The sequence below is a fragment of the Zootoca vivipara genome, chromosome 1 (genome assembly GCF_963506605.1).
Source record: "Zootoca vivipara chromosome 1, rZooViv1.1, whole genome shotgun sequence".
Taxonomy (NCBI): domain Eukaryota; kingdom Metazoa; phylum Chordata; class Lepidosauria; order Squamata; family Lacertidae; genus Zootoca; species Zootoca vivipara.
In genome coordinates, this window is record NC_083276.1 from 113,177,578 (window position 1) to 113,191,609 (window position 14,032).

Sequence of the window (14,032 nt, forward strand, 5' to 3'; positions counted from 1 at the left end):
TGTATGCCACTCTTCAGCTCAAAAGGAACTAGGGCCACATATTTTTCATTAGCGCAACTGGTATGTAAAAGTTGAGAGACAGTGACAAATTGCCCCCTCTTGCCGTGCAATAGAAATCATATTATGTGAATGATTATCTAGAACACTTTTGTGGTTAATTTGCTGTGTGTCCCACTAATGTCCCAGATCAACGTAACACAATGATAATAACTCTCCTGTTTTATATGTATATTAATATCTAATTACCCTGTCATTTGGGGGATCACTGGGTTTTTGCTACATGGTTCATTAGGCTCCGTGTTATTACGATGCTGTTCTCCGAGTGTAGCTTTGCTCATTACATTGTACAAACATGGGATGACTGTTTGCTGTGAGATCATGGGACAACTGCAAAATTACACCAACATTCTGGCCTGTTCCACCCAAACCTGGTGGCAGGAGACACTCAGAACCAGCTAGCAAGGTAACAGACATGAGAATACAGACAACAGGCATATAGTACAGGTGTGAAGGAATAGGAATTTCTGCCATTTCCTAATTGGTTTTGGGCGAGATTGTATAATGCGGGTTGCAAAACCATTGTTTCTTAGGCTTAATGGTTTTCTTGCTCGGGAAGATCAAAAGTTCACTGGAGGAAGTTTTGCACAGCAGGGTCAAAGGTTCAGCCTTTAGCCTACAACATTGCAGAACTGATGTGAAGCAGTTACAGATATTTATTAATGAGAAAAAAGGGACATGCTGCCTCCCTCTTCTCCCTGTGCACCTGCTACACACACACACACACACACACACACACACACACACACACACACAGGTTCTGTTCTGGAGGTTTGGAGGAATGCCCAGAACAGATTTGGGGGTGTGGGGACACTCTGGGAGAGGAGAGGGAAAGGAAGTCCCATGACACAGGTTGAAGTCCTTGCACTAACAGGCCAACTTGGCTGGATACAACCCGATGCCTGAAAGGCCAGGGCTTTAAGGTAACCTAGTGGGTTTATGAACCAAGGATGCAGCTCCCCACACTGCATCCACTTTCCTCTTGGCATTTGCCTCTGAAATAGGCTATGAAAGCTGCAAGCCGATAGGTAAAGCCTAGGCAGAAAAGCTGGGAGGGGAGAGCCAGCAACTTCTACAATAACAACTGCCAATGGCTCCTTTTGTCATTTAACTGCCCAAGTGCCCTGCACCTTTTCCTTCTGTTCATGCCCCAAATACTACCTCTTCCCTTGACAGAGATGACCTACCAAGGGCTTCTTTTTCTAAAATAACAGGGTATCCTGACCTCCTTTACCCACTGGCACTTCCAAAGGCTGCTCTCGTTCTCTAGTTCTCCTTAAACCTCATGCAATGCAACATCAAAGTTCCTCCCCAGCTGTGCCGGCTATTCCTTTTCTGCCTTCAGATCAAAATCTACCCCCAGCTGCTTCCCCAACTTTTCAAGCTTTCCTTTTAAAAAAAAAATTTTTTTTTTGAAGTGTAGCTACTTCTGTGTTCCTTTCCATAACCCATTTTCCAAAATTATTTGGGACTTAAGAGTCCGTTTGTACTAAATTCTCAAAGGAGTCCTCCATTTTTTAATCCTTTGAGACTCCTCTGCCCCTCGACCTCAATGCTTTTTATGTCACACTTATAAGTAAATTATGCTTCAAAGTTCTTGTAACGCCCCCCCCCCAAAAAAAGTTCAGCCATTATAAGTATCAAGAAATGTTTGAATTGTCGGTTTGTCTCTACGGTGCCTTCTGATCATGGTTTTCCTATCAGATAGCAGTGGTGGTGTATGCATTGCATCTATGTAAGTTTGCCAGTGGTGCAATGGACCCATCTTACAGATAGGTAAAACTGAGTGGCTGCTACACAGAAATGGCACTGCAGAGCTCCAAGTGTGAAAGAGGGAGCGACAAAAACTACCTTCGGCAACTGAACTATGGCCTCTCTTTCCCACTGGGCCACTGTCAGGATGCTGTCAGTGGCTCCCGGCTGGTAACCTAGGAAAGTATAAAGACAAGGGAAAGTTTTTTACAGACCTTCTTTATTTCAATATTACAGAGAGAGGCTATCGAACCCGGTCTCTTGGATGATGGTGTTCTCCTGAGTGAATCTCCACCCCATCCCCAGTCTCTCCTATGTCCTCATTCATCATTCTCATCATCTCTACGGGTGCTGCTACATGCCCTGTCTTTGGGCTCTTTGCTCTCCTACTTTTATTTTTTATTTTTTTAATTATTTTTATTAAGATTTTCAGATAATAAGAAAAAACAATAAGAATAATCAAACTTCCAATTATATATAACCTCATCCAAAATATAACATAAAAAAGAATACAACAAAACACACACACACAAAAAAAATAACAATAACAAAAGAACAAAACATATAAAATTAACACTTCGTATTTATATATTTCATAATTCCATAGTGGACCTCCTCGAATACCCTTTTTAACGGTTCCAAAATTACTCCCACTTTACAGGTACCACTTTTTTGATCTCTTATTTCATAGTCCACAGCCTACATAATTGCTTAAAATCTCCCTCAAATGTCAATTCTACAATACTTCTTGTAATATATTCTAAATTTCTTCCAATCTTCTTCCGTCTTCTCTTCTCCCCGATCGCGTAGTTTCCCGGTCAGGTCAGCAAGTTCCATATAGTCCAACATTTTCATCTGCCATTCCTCCACTGTAGGTAGCTTAGGTGTCTTCCAGTGCTTTGCTAATAAAACTCTCGCGGCAGTTGTGGCATACAGAAACAAATTCCGATCTTTATTAGGTAATTCTCTTCCCATTATGCCCAGAAGAAAGGACTCTGGTTTCTTAAGAAACGTGTTCTTGAATACTCTTTTCAATTCATTATAAATCTTTTCCCAGAAGTCCTTTACTAATGGGCACGTCCACCACATATGATAAAATGTTCCTATTGCCTCTTTACATTTCCAACATTTATTATCCTGGTTATGGTATATCTTAGCAAGTTTTACTGGGGTCAGATACCATCTATACATCATTTTCATCATATTTTCTCTTAAAACCGTGCATGCAGTAAATTTCATATTCTTTTTCCATTACCTTTCCCAATCTTCCATCATAATATTATGTCCCACATCTTTTGCCCAATCTATCATTACCTTTTTTGTCTGCTCATCTTTCACTGCAACAGTAGGTTATACATTCTGGAAAGATTCTTTGTCTTTGGATCTAGCAATTCTGTCTCCAGCTTGGATTTTTCCTGTGAAAAACCATTTTTCTTGTCTATCTTATACAATTCGTTTATCTGGTGGTATTGGAGCCAGTCATCTAAATTACTTCTTAGCTGTTCATATGTCTTTAACTTTAGCTGGTCTCCTTCCTCCACCAAGATATCTCTATACTTGGGCCATCTGGCCTCCATGTTCAACTTTTTATAAGCCTTAACTTCCAACGGTGAGATCCATAGGGGTGTCCTCCTCTCTAATAAATCTTTATATTTAACCCAAACCTTTAACAATGATTTCCTAATTACACGATTTTTAAAACCTTTGTGATTCTTGACCTTGTCATACCATAAATATGCATGCCATCCATAACGTTATTGTAACCTTCCAAATCTAACACATCTGTATTATCTAATAGACACCAATCTTTCAACCAGCAAAAAGCAGCAGCTTCATAGTAAATCCCAAGATCTGGCAGGGGAAAACCTCCTCTTTCCTTACTGTCTGTCAGCAATTTATATTTGATTCTCGGTTTTTTCCCTTGCCATATAAACTTAGAAAGTGCCTTTTGCCACTCTTTAAAGCATTCCACCTTGTCTATAATTGGCAACGTTTGAAACAAAAATAACATTCTTGGCAATACATTCATTTTCACAACTGAAATTCTTCCTGACAAGGGCAGTTTTAGATCAGACCATCTTTCTACATCTCTCTTAATCTCATTCCAAACTTTAACATAATTATTTTTATACAAATCCAAATTTTTCGCAGTTAGGTTCACCCCCAGGTATTTCACCTTCTTCACAAACATTAGACCAGTGGCCTCCTCCAATTTCTTTTTCTCATCCAGTGTCAAATTCTTATCTAGTACTTTGGTTTTACTCTTATTCAGTTTGAAACCTGCAACACTGCCATATTCTTGAATTAAATTCAGTGCATTAATCGCACTGATTTCTGGGTCTTGCAAAGTTAGAACTAAATCGTCCGCAAAGGCTTTTAACTTAAATTGTTTCCTCCCCACTCCCACTCCTTTGATCGATTCCTCCTTTCTTATCATAGACAAAAGCACTTCCAGGACCGATATAAACAAGAGGGGTGATAGGGGGCACCCCTGTCTAGTTCCTTTTTCAATTCTTATTTCTTCTGATACCACACTATTTACAATAATTTTAGCTTTCTGTTCTGTATAAATTGCATTTATCGCATTCATATATCCTCTTCCCACCCCCTTGCTCTCCTACTTTTAAGGCTTGCCAGGTTCTGGGAGATGGAAGGTCTGGAATGCTTTCTAATGACAACATGTCATCCAGCTGCTCTGGCTCTCCCATGATTTCCCAACTTTCCCCCTCATCAGCCTCTGAGCTGTGACCTCCCTCAAACCCGTTGTAAATCTATACAATTAGTTACGAACGTAATTTGTTCCGGAGGTCCGTCCTTAACCTGAAACTGTTCTTAATCAGAGGCGTGCCACTGTACTGTCTTCCTCTTCCTCCTCCCTGGAAGGGGGAGGGCTTGGGAAGCGGTCTCCACCATTCCTCTTCTGTTCAGTCCCTGACAGCCACCTACCACCAACTAGTGGGAAGGATTCTAGAAGAGCAAGGCAAGCATGGCATTAGATACCTGCTCGTCTTACAGCCCACTGCCCTATACCACTACTGGGCTATCTACCACCAGCTGTCCCATGGGAAGGACTTTTATGCCTCTTTATATGTCAATATTGGCTTCAAAGTCTATTTTAATGCAAGCTACACTGGAAGGATTTAGATCTTGAAATGTGTAAATATTTGTTGTAGGGGGTAGACGTAGATACGAAATGTATATCAAAGCTGGGATAGCGCCGTTGGTAGAGAAGGAGACAGTTAATCTGAGGGTCATGGGTTTGAGTCCCATGTTGGGCAAAGATTCCTCCATTGCAGGGGGTTGAACTAGATGACCCTTGTGGTCCCTTCCAACTCTACAATTCTGTGATTCTGTTATCAATCCTTGCCACCACTGCCACATGCCCAAAGAAAGGGTATTCCATGTCCAAACCAAGGCTTGGTTGAAACTTTGGCTCAGCTTTGGAACTTGTTTTGATTTTGAATGCCAGGGCTGACCAACCTGAAGTAATATTAAAGAAGAGAGAACACCTGGACATGTGCAAAGTGAATTTTCCTCGCCAATGGGTAACGGTGAGTGCTTATTACATATTTGAGACACAGCTGACCGGGGGGGGGGGTGTCCTTAAAATAAATGGTATTACACATCAGAAGGGTTGGGAAAGTGAAAACAGAGGAATTTGCCATTGGTTCAAATGGAGTAAAATGTAAAAGAAGGGAGTGGGATCCTTGAAAGGTCTCTGAAATTCACTTTCCTGCCCAAAATTTAGTGGTTGCGTATTTCTCTGTCGTTTATGAACATTCACCAGTTATTTTCCATTTCTATTCAACGATGCTTCATTTCTGTATTTTTACATTGCCTGTGATTTCACTATTGGATATATGGCAATATCTGATAAGTGACAAGCAATGGCATCATTATGCTGCAGTATTTAATAGATGACACAAGATAGCCTCATAGCATCTTAAAGACTAATAGATATATATTTTTGCATAAGATTTCACGGACTAAAGCCCATGCCATCAGATCAGTAATACTCTGTGTGACAGGTACATGTGTATAAAGGGGGAAAGCGGGAAAGCTTGGTGTTAAATGGCAATGAAACGTGAAAAGTACAGCCTGTGACAATTCAATTAGAATATAAATGCATGCAAACTCAGCATAGTGAGTCTTCACAAGAACAGTAAATTGTGACAATGCAATCATGCCTTTGCATTGCTAAGCAACTTAACTCCAGTAGTTATTTCAAATTCTAGTACCAGTATCTAATATTGAAATAAAGTTGCCAGCTAAAGGTAGTTCATAATTATGAAGATAAAACACTTTATTTGCAATCTGAATGAACCTGGATTTTCAGCAGTGGTATTAAAAAAAAAAGCTCAAGAATTTTGGTGGTTTCCTAAAGAAACTCAGCAATTTTGGGCTCTTCCTAAAAAAAACGCTCAACAACTTTTGGGGTGATGCATCAGATGCAGAACACATGCAGATGAGCATGTGATTAGAGCGCTGCTCCCTGACACTCTGAAAAGTCCTGCAAGCTGCCAAGTTCAGCCTGATACAAGCTGCGATCTTTGTGTGTGAAAGCACCCGGAGCGTTGTTGTTTTTTGCAAGCCCGGGGGGGGGGGAGAGAGAGAGAGAGAGAGAGAGAGAGAGAGAGAGAGAGAGAGAGAGAGAGAGAGACTGAAGTGTCAGGGAAACAAATTAAGTTATAGCCAGAAAGACATACCGGTAGATGTTTCTCCAAGATTTGTTTGTGGAAACTACTGCCATCTTGTGGAAAATTCCAATCATTACAGGCACTCCTTTTGTCTCTAGAGAAATGATGGAAGAATTCATTGCATACCAGCTCCTGCCAACCTAGCAGTTCGAAAGCACATCAAAATGCAAGTAGATAAATAGGAACCGCTACAGCGGGAAGGTAAACAGCATTTCCATGTGCTGCTCTGGTTTGCCAGAAGCGGCTTTGTCATGCTGGCCACATGACCTGGAAGCTATACGCCGGCTCCCTCAGCCAATAATGCGAGATGAGCGCGCAACCCCAGAATCGGTCACGACTGGACCTAATGGTCAGGGGTCCCTTTACCTTTACCATTATTATTATTCCCCACCCATCTGACTAGGTTTCCCCAGTGACTCTGGGTGGCTTCCAGCATATATAAAAACCATAACATTAAACATTTAAAAACTTCCCTATACAGAGCTGCCTTCAGATATCTTCTCAAGGTTGTATAGTTACTTATTTCCTTGGCTCACGGGTTGCATAAGTCCATACCCTCCAACATTTCTCCAATGAAAATAGGGACATCCTAAAGAAAAACAGGACATTACAGGATCAAATAAAAAACTGGGACGGCTTCTGCAAATATGGGATTGTCCTTGGAAAATAGGGACACTTGGAGGGTCTGGTACGCTACTCAGAACTAATAAGGAAGTCTCACCCAAAGGCTTACAATATAAACAAGTTGTGTTGGAAGTAGGTCTGAAAGCTTCATTGCTCATGAATATTAGAAAAGGGATTGAGTTTCACTGACTGCAAGAACCATCTGAACGGCCAATAAATAATCAAGTCCATATAAAAATAACAGAAGAAGGGGGAGAGATTGAGTGAGACCAAGGAAGATGTAATTTCCTTAGGTTGTAGCACCATCTATTGGACATGCTGACATGACCATGACACAGGCCTCGTTTCTCAGAAAGACGTTTTGGGTAAAATGTGGAGAGCATTTCCCCATTATTACAAAATCTGTACAAATTAGGAAACTGACACTAATTTCAGACTTGCGTTTCAGGCTCACTTCTTAAGAAAGTGAGTATACCAGCCATTCACACAACATGAGGTGGAGGAATTGTCAAACACAGCAGAAGAAAACATTTTTTTAAAAAAAATAAAGTATCATTGGTAGGAGAAAGCTAGAGAGTTCCAGAAAAATGTCTACTTCTGCTTCATTGACTATGCAAAAGCCTTTGACTGTGTCGACCACAGCAAACTATGGCAAGTTCTTAAAGAAATGGGAGTGCCTGATCACCTCATCTGTCTCCTGAGAAATCTCTATGTGGTACAAGAAGCTACAGTTAGAACTGGATATGGAACAACTGAGTGGTTCAAAATTGGGAAAGGAATATGACAAGGTTGTATATTGTCTCCCTGTTTATTTAACTTATATGCAGAATTCATCATGCGAAAGGCTGGACTAGATGAATCCCAAACCGGAATTAAGATTGCCGGAAGAAATATCAACAACCTCAGGTATGCAGATGACACAACCTTGATGGCAGAAAGTGAGGAGGAATTAAAGAACCTTTTAATGAGGGTGAAAGAGGAGAGCACAAAATATGGTCTGAAGCTCAACATCAAAAAAACCAAGATCATGGCCACTGGTCCCATCACCTCCTGGCAAATAGAAGGGGAAGAAATGGAGGCAGTGAGAGATTTTACTTTCTTGGGCTCCTTGATCACTGCAGATGGTGACAGCAGTCACGAAATTAAAAGACACCTGCTTCTTGGGAGAAAAGCAATGACAAACCTAGACAGCATCTTAAAGCAGAGACATCACCTTGCCTACAAAGGTCCGTATAGTTAAAGCTATGGTTTTCCCAGTAGTGATGTATGGAAGTGAGAGCTGCACCATAAAGAAGGCTGATCGCCAAAGAATTGATGCTTTTGAATTATGGTGCTGGAGGAGACTCTTGAGAGTCCCATGGACTGCAAGAAGATCAAACCTATCCATTCTTAAGGAAATCAGCCCTGAGTGCTCACTGGTCGGACAGATCGTGAAGCTGAGGCTCCAATACTTTGGCCACCTCATGAGAAGAGACAAATCCTTGGAAAAGACCCTGATGTTGGGAAAGATGGAGGGCACAAGGAGAAGGGGACGACAGAGGACGAGATGGTTGGACAGTGTTCTTGAAGCTACGAACATGAGTTTGACCAAACTGCGGGAGGCAGTGGAAGACAGGAGTGCCTGGCGTGCTATGGTCCATGGGGTCACGAAGAGTCGGACACGACTAAACGACTAAACAACAACAACAATCATTGGTAGGAAGCAGAATAGGAGGCAACAGAAGTCCTTTGAGTCCTCCAGGCAGCCTTGGCAATAAAAGATGGCGGTCCCCATTGGCCAATGCGGCCAAATTACCAAGCTGCTGAGGGGAGCCAAGACACTAACTGAAAACTCTCAACAATCTCATGTTTAAATGTAAGGCAACCTACCCAAAATTTCTTAGACCCCCCATGGGGGGGCACGTTGCCCCAACTGTGATTCTGGAAAAAATAGTCTGGGCCATATTCAGCTCAATACTAAGAAGCAAATTTGTTAGGATGCCCTCTAAGTGTATGTCAGCTTGCTGGGTATTTTATTCCTTTACTACTCCCACCCCCTGGGGATTTTTGTACCTTTATGCCGGTAGCAGAAACAGAAGGTTTATTGAGAACTTGGTGGATTGCTGTTAGACATGTTAGTTCACCAGTAACACAGGCCTCATATTCTTAGTTAGGGACTTTGGGGGTGGCATGTCATGCAGGAAGTCGTGTGTAAAATTGCCACTGACTCTGGAAGATACTGGGCATGCTTATACGTTTCTGATATTTCTACAGCAAATCATTCTCCAATCACCATTTGCTGTGGTCAGGCAGATGGAGAATACCAAATGTAGCTGTTCAGGAGACTAACACCCCAAAAGTGACATTATTTGGCTTGGATGTAGTGAATGGACATAAACGTACTTAGAGCTGCAGCCTTGCACTATACAGTGGAACCTAGGTTTATGAACACCTTGGTTTACAAATTTTCGGTTTACGAACGCCGTGGACCCATCTGGAACGGATTAATTCACTTTCCATTACTTTCAATGGGAAAGTTTGCTTCAGTTTATGAACGCTTCAGTTTATGAACAGACTTCCGGAACCAATTACACCCATGCTTCGGGTTAAGTACGCTTCAGGTTGAGTACTCCGCGGACCCGTCTGGAACGGATTAATCCACTTTCCATTACTTTCAATGGGAAAGTTCGCTTCAGTTTATGAACGCTTCAGTTTAAGTACTACGCGAACCGTCTGGAACAGATTAATCCACTTTCCATTACTTTCAATGGGAAAGTTCGCTTCAGTTTATGAATGCTTCAGTTTATGAACAGACTTCCGGAACCAATTGTGTTCATAAACCGAGGTACCACTGTAGTCCTATACAAGTTCAATGGAACTTGCTGCCTGGTAAGTGTGCATAGGACTGCAGCCTCTGCAGCAGAGGACCCCATATTTACTTACTTCCACTACCCTACTAATGATCTGTCTTGTAACTATCATTATCATGTAGCAGCACAAGTTTCCAAATGACTCACTGGTGTGGGGGAGAAGGCAACACATCTATTAAGTAAACATTACTTCATTTCCATGGCGCCTGAGCTTCTATCAATGTTTTATTGACATTTTAATTACCAGCACAAGCATAATGCACACCCCATGTTTTTTACAGCTTTCTAATCCACACCATTAGCAGTGTCCCATTGCATTCATAATTTTACAAAAAATAGAGTCAAAGAGCAAAGCAGGGTGGCAGGCCGGGGGAAGAGAGAGAACGGGCAGGGAGGGCAAGGTCTGCACCTCTGCTTTCAGAGCTGGAAAATCTCTAGGGTCCTTAGACTCCTTCTCCCAGCAGCCCCATCTCCCATCAACCCCACCCACCCAGTCAGCATGACCAATGGATAATGGGCTACAGGTTCCCTGCCCTTGACCTTAAGGCTGTTTCTCAGATACATCCCCTATGGACTTGCAGCATCTGCTAAAGGTCTTGCCTATACTGTAGATCAAATACCTGAAACAGAACCTTCAAATCAAATCAAACACAATGCTTTCAATGCATTTGGGATTAAGCCAGCCCTGCACAGCATCTCCTGGTTCAGATGTTAAGAAGAAATAGAGCTAAGTGTCATAAACTTGCTGAAGGCATCTTGCCCGCAAACTCCTAATGACCACTCCCAGCAGCTTCGTGTGGGTATTAAATAAAATTGGGGACAAAATAGTGCAGCACCCCCAACTGCCAGGGGACAGAAAAGCACTCCCCCAATGCTACCTTCTGGACTCGGTCCCGTGCTGGTAGGACCAGATCCACTATAGCACAGTTCCCCCCCCCCCATTCCCATTCCAGGAAGATACCATAGTTAATGGCATCGAAGGCCTCAGAGAGATCAAGAAGAATCAAGACATGCATTTATTTTGCTGGCAAGTTGGCATCAATTGCCTAATAATTCTTCAGAGAAACATACATTCTCTCTGTATGTGTGGCTGGTTGAGGATAGGGAGTATTTAAAGTACAGTATTTATTATATAGTCCCATTCCTAGTGAAGCACACAAGGGCAGCATTCCCCCCCCCCCAAAAAAAAGCTCCAACCTTTTTCTAAATCTTCTCTCACATCTGCTCTTATGTAGAAGATAAAATACAAAACCACAATGTCAGTCAAGAAGACCACTGGAAAGACTAGACAAAAAGAGGAGGTGGGCTAGACAGAGAGCAACTATTTTATCAGCATTGATTTGAATTGATTTCTTTGGTTGCAGACCTTTGCAATTTGGCTATGTTATTAAAAGGATGTAGTTATGTAGCAAAAAAACAACCCAAAATCCACCTTTATTATCTATAGTTTTTAAAATGACACCTGTTAACCTAATAACCTAATAACTTGGCATACACAATGTACCTGATGAAATCTATAAATATAACAGACTGACCCCAGAAAAATTGCAAAAGATACCGCCTATTAAAAATTGTTGAAAACTAACACATTTCCCATTTTTTCCTCCAGTTTTTGAACAAGTATATCATACATTTCTTTCCAATTTTGGCAAAAACTGCTGATGTACTTTATTCCGGTTTACCATGGAAGACAATCTTTCATTGGTTTGGTGAGCCTTTGAGCAGTGGTTATTATGGTTTTCCTGCCTCCATTAAAGCCTATGGCAGTAGCTACTGGTAAAATAAAATTGCATGGAATTTAAATTTTGAAGCAAGAATTTTGCCAGTACGTGTACTACAATGCTTGCAGAGAGAGCCACCTATCTGATGCTACGTGTAATGCCTACCCTACCAGTTACTGATATAAGAAATGAACAGCCGTGGGTTCTAAAAAGTGCCCAATCTAGTTCCACTTCTGTAGCTGGTTCAGTATGCCGTGTGGAGCTCCTTTTTAGAAAGGGCAGATGCTAAATGTAGCAAATCAATATTTTCTATAGAGGTAGTTTGAATTTTGCTTGGAGTAGTATAGAGGCATTCCCATCAAGCAGAAAACTTGCTTTTGCCTGAGGATTGAGCCAAAGATAATGTACACACCTTCAAAATGTTCTACATAAAAAAAGAAACATATGTAAGAGCCCAGATCTTTTTTTTGCTTCTAACATTACACAGCATAAACTCTTTAAGAGGTTCTTGATCTAAGACTGAGCCCTTATATGAACCTTCTGTCTTAGTATTATTTACCTTTCCTTTCCTTTCCTTTTTCAGGCCTTTTGTTAATTACAGAAACGAGCTGCCCTTGGCTTAACCTAGTTTTATTGGCTGAATCATCGTTTCGCCCTGAAAGCTCCACCGAGACTTCAGACATAAAGCCAATTTATTTCTAACCTGATCTTAATTTTTTTCAGAAATTTGCCAAAGGCTTACTTGAAAATTATCTTCATTCTGCATGGGGACTAAAAAAGGAAGAATTTTTGTACTTTTTGCAGAGACAGTAAAAGTTATGCTCAGACTATAAAAATGCACTGCAAAATGTATGGTATGGAGCTCAAACTGGAATGAATGAGTTCTGAAAGAGCAAACATGGCTTTGTAAACAATACAATAATTGAAAACCCAGTAACTTAAGCACGCCCAAAATGCAAGTAGATAAATAGGTACCACTCTGGCGGGAAGGTAAACGGCGTTTCCGTGCGCTGCTCTGGTTTCACCAGAAGCGGCTTAGTCATGCTGGCCACATGACCTGGAAAAACAAAAACTGTTTGTCTGTGGACAACCTGAGAGTCATCTGCAAATGGACTTAACTGTCAGGGGTCCTTTACCTTTACCTTTTTAACCTTTGACAAGATTTCTTTGTGAAAGTTATTTTTAGTGTTTTATTCAGTTTGCCAAAGCATGTGCAGGGAGATTTGTTTTCCAATAAGCCCTGCATTAATTGCACACAGTACTGTTTCTATTCCACTGCGGTCCAACTTCCACCAAAAACTACATTATTCATCTCGTTGTCCACTGCTGTAAAATTACATAAATTATGTTGTCATTAACTTATTCAATGCCATCAACTCCATTCCTTTCAGTGTAAAGGAAACTCAATGAAAATAGGGGGGGGGGCACAATTGCATATCATTTGTAGGCTGAAAGCAACAACAGCAAAAACCAGTCATATTTACTGGATTGATCTCTGGAACAAATACCGTAAGAGAACATATTCTCTTTCTCTCTCGGAATCGGGAGAGGCTATGTGGGTCTTGGACTGGTATCTAGGCAAGTAATTGAAGGAGAACCATGGCTCAGTAGACTCTGTAGTACAGCATACAAAGATTCCTGGTTCACTGCCTAGAATCTTAGATAGGGCTGGGAGAGACCCCTGTCCGATACCCTGGAAACCCATTGCCAGACAGTGTCAGCAATACTTGGTTAGATGGAGCAATGAACTGCTTCAGTATACAGCATCTTCCTGTGTCCTTGAAAACTTCAAGACAGAAAGCTTGTAAGTCACAATATTTGGGCCAAATTAAACACTCAGGCCCCACATGGCCATTAAAATTGTTTCTGCATAGCAACAGTCTAGCAGGGAGGGAGAGGAATGTTATTTGCAAGTTTTTACCATCAGCCTGGAGAGTCTACTTTCCAATGCTAACACACACTGTCATGCATAAAGGGTTTTCATCAGCAGCTTCCGCTGAAGTGGTAACATATGAAAGAGCCTTGAGTAACACATCAAACAGCCAAGAAAAAGCAATCCATTTGGCCCACCTCCCTGTTTCTTACTAGCAGATCAAAACATTTCAATTTAGGAAGGCCTTTTGCAAAGGTGTGTTACTGACTGGTTAAATACTGATGGTGGTTTGGGATTACATACTGGATGCTGCCAATTTGTCCTTTTTTATAAAGTAACTTTTATAGCTTTATTTATCTATTTGGTTTTGGGGTTGGGGGGGAGTTGTAGGGTTTTTTGTAATTTTGTATTTTTAACGCTACCTTCAACACTTTGGAGCAGAAAGAGTAATGGCATGCA